This window comes from Pseudochaenichthys georgianus, chromosome 19 (genome assembly GCF_902827115.2).
Source record: "Pseudochaenichthys georgianus chromosome 19, fPseGeo1.2, whole genome shotgun sequence".
NCBI classification, from domain to species: domain Eukaryota; kingdom Metazoa; phylum Chordata; class Actinopteri; order Perciformes; family Channichthyidae; genus Pseudochaenichthys; species Pseudochaenichthys georgianus.
In genome coordinates, this window is record NC_047521.1 from 25,653 (window position 1) to 28,668 (window position 3,016).

At 44.8% G+C, this 3,016-nt stretch overlaps 1 non-coding gene across 1 annotated transcript; it reads left to right on the plus strand.

The window, feature by feature from the left end:
* Positions 1–832: 832 nt before the first annotated feature.
* LOC117465264 (U2 spliceosomal RNA) lies at positions 833–1,023 on the plus strand. Its single transcript, XR_004554173.1, has one exon. It is a non-coding gene; the product is annotated as a U2 spliceosomal RNA (small nuclear RNA).
* Positions 1,024–3,016: the final 1,993 nt, after the last annotated feature.

Here is a 3,016-nt window from a genome sequence, read left to right on the forward strand (position 1 = left end):
TGATATTTTCAGAAAAATCAGGAACCAGGATGTCTGGACTTGGATGACAAGATACTGTGAAGTACAAAATGCAATAGAGGTGATGGACATTGATGGAATAAAAACCGGGTCGAGACGTTTCCAGGTCCGTCTCCAACAACAGGATGGGGTGCTGAGACACATTCCCAACACCATACAGTTGGGAGCCTTCAGGGGTTCTGTCTTCTACCATGGGCAGCCAAAAGAATGCAGGAAGTGTGGCAGTCTAGACCACCTTGCAGCAGACTGTAGCCGGAATATCTGCAGGATCTAAAAAGCAACAGACCACTCATCAGCAAATTGCCCAACCCCTGTCAAGTGCAACCTCTGCTCCTCCGAAAACCACCGCTTCAAAGACTGCCCGCATGCTTACTCCAACCGGGTGAAACTTTCACTTTTTGAAACCCCTGAAGCCAGAGAGGAGGAACACGCAAATGAGGAACCAGAAATCAGTCAGGCTTCCTGCTCAGAAACCAACCAAGAACCAACAAATAATGTGTCTCAGCAGCCAATACAAGAGCCCATTCAGGACCAAGAGAAGGAGACATCAGGAGGTGAATATCCGTAAAGACATTCTAGTGTTCCTCCCTTAAATGGATTTGATGTTTAGCATCAAACTAGTGTTTTCTAATGCCGTGGAGTCAGCACGTATAACATGCCACACAACTCCAGCGTATTACTAAAGAGATAGGTTCCAATCGGGGGCACAAAGTGCAGCACAGCAGCAGGGGTCTTTTTTGGACTCAATGCCAAAGAAGCCACAGGTGAGAGCCACGAACCATGCTAGCGCAGCTGGGGGAAAACGTGTAGGGTCATCGCTTCTCGGCCTTTTGGCTAAGATCAAGTAAAGTATCTGTTCTTATCAGTTTAATATCTGATACGTGCCCAAAACGGGGACTATATATTAAATGGATTTTTAGCACTGGGAGCTGAAAGAGGGGCTTGCCCCGTTCACTCCACGCATCGACCCGGTATTGCAGCGCCTCCGGGAACGGTGCACCCATCTCCTGCCTTGTGGAAAAACAAACAAAGGCGCATCTTGAAACCAAAACAGATGGTTTCAATTGAGGGCAGAAACTGCAGCACATCAGCAGCGGTTCTTTTTTGGACTCAATGCCAAAGATGCTAAAGGTGACAAATTGAACTTCCTTGGCTCTGGAGCGTGGCACGCAGAGTGAGGCTCACTGTAAGGGACAGAGATATTTCGAGCCCAAAGGAAGGACACGCTCTGGGGAGGACATTGGCACCAGAAAGTCTCTCCTGGAGCAAAGAAGCCGCCACACATGCAAGCTGTAGCCAGGTTGTCTTTGACCTTTTCTTCAACACTATAATCAGGGGAGAGCGCGAACGCAGTGCCCCACTACCACAAATGATGCAGTCGAGATTCCAACATTTGGGGAATTCGCAGAGCTCGGGTCTACGGGAGTGCAAAGTCCACAGTCACTGTAGACAGTTACGCCTTCTGATTTGACAAAAGTCTACAGTCATTTCCATCCGATTGGAAGTCCACGGTCGTACTGTCCAATGGAGTTAGGAGGCGGGACTCTGACTGTAGACTTTTGGCAAATCAGAATGCTTGACTGTCTACAGTCACTGTACTCGCATGTGATTGGAAGTCTACAGTCGATAAAGTGTTTTGAGTGGGCGGGTTCCCCTCATGATATGATATTCAAATCCCGAGTTAAGAGTTACGAGTTACGAGAAAGTTTAAATAGCATCGATCGATTTCAAGTTATATATTATATTTATATTATATTTAGTGTCTAGACACTGAGTTACACTGAGTTTTCACGTCCCCGCCCCACCCCACCACTTTGCTCGTTTGCTGCATCGCTGCTAGTGAAGACTTGGGTTGACAGGTACGTTTCATACTTTTCTTTTTATGTAAAGTATACTAAAGTTTCCACGACACATTCTGTGGCAAAATGTCTGTTATCTTGTGTTTTTCATTACTGTATATATACTTGGCAATGACCCGACGGGCCACGGCCATCAATGACCCGACGGGCCACGGCCATGTTACTGCGAGCCGCTAGTTTGGGGACAGCGTCCTTCAGTGAAATATCTATCAAATAAATATCTATCACATTTGATATGCTATAACGTTACCCGCTACAGTTTAAGGCACACATGATCCGTGTTATCTTGTGTAAAGTATACCATGTCATTACTGTTAAAAGTGATAGGAACCGTGTCCTGTTACCATTGACGCTAGTTAAAGGTTAGCAGCGCTCAATGCAACCTCCGTTAAACTCTAGCTTGATATGCTATAACGTTACCCGCTACAGTTCGAGGCTCACTTTGTCATTATCTAATCTCGGGTTAACCAGCTCATTACTGCTTGTGTTTACCGTTACATTACTGTACAATTGATAGTACAGTCCGTGTCACGTTATCGCTTTGATAGTTTTAATGATATTAACTTGACATTAGTCATGTCCACACATTGATACCTATACTTTACATAATAATAATAATAATATAAAGTACAAGTATAAACGTGTATTATTTGTGACATGTCTTCTCTACTGTTGATGTGTTTTATACTGCACGTTTATAGCCTATATTATGTGCTGTTTCTTTTATTCAAATGTAATTGTGTCAATACTTTATTCCACCATTTTAATGCCTGAACACAGTGCTAACATAAGAATGTCCCAATTTGGGATCGTAATAAAGTATCTATCTATCTGGTATAACCGATGTTAGGGTATCAATTACCTCATAAAAACATGTTTCGGTATACAAGTTCTGTATGTTGTTTTTGTCTATGCTGTCAGGCATTACAGTGAGAACCAGAGATGGCGACACCACTTCTCCGCATCCTCAATCCCCAAGCTCCAAGGGATCGACAGCAGGCTGTTGTGGTGCCATCGAAAGAGGCCCGTTGCTATAGGGATAAGGGAAAGGCTTTTCCCACACCTCCGGTGGAGCTGCTCAGTGAGGCCACTGCCATGGCCAAAGCAGAGAAGCTCCTTCGAGCCAAAGGGACCCATAA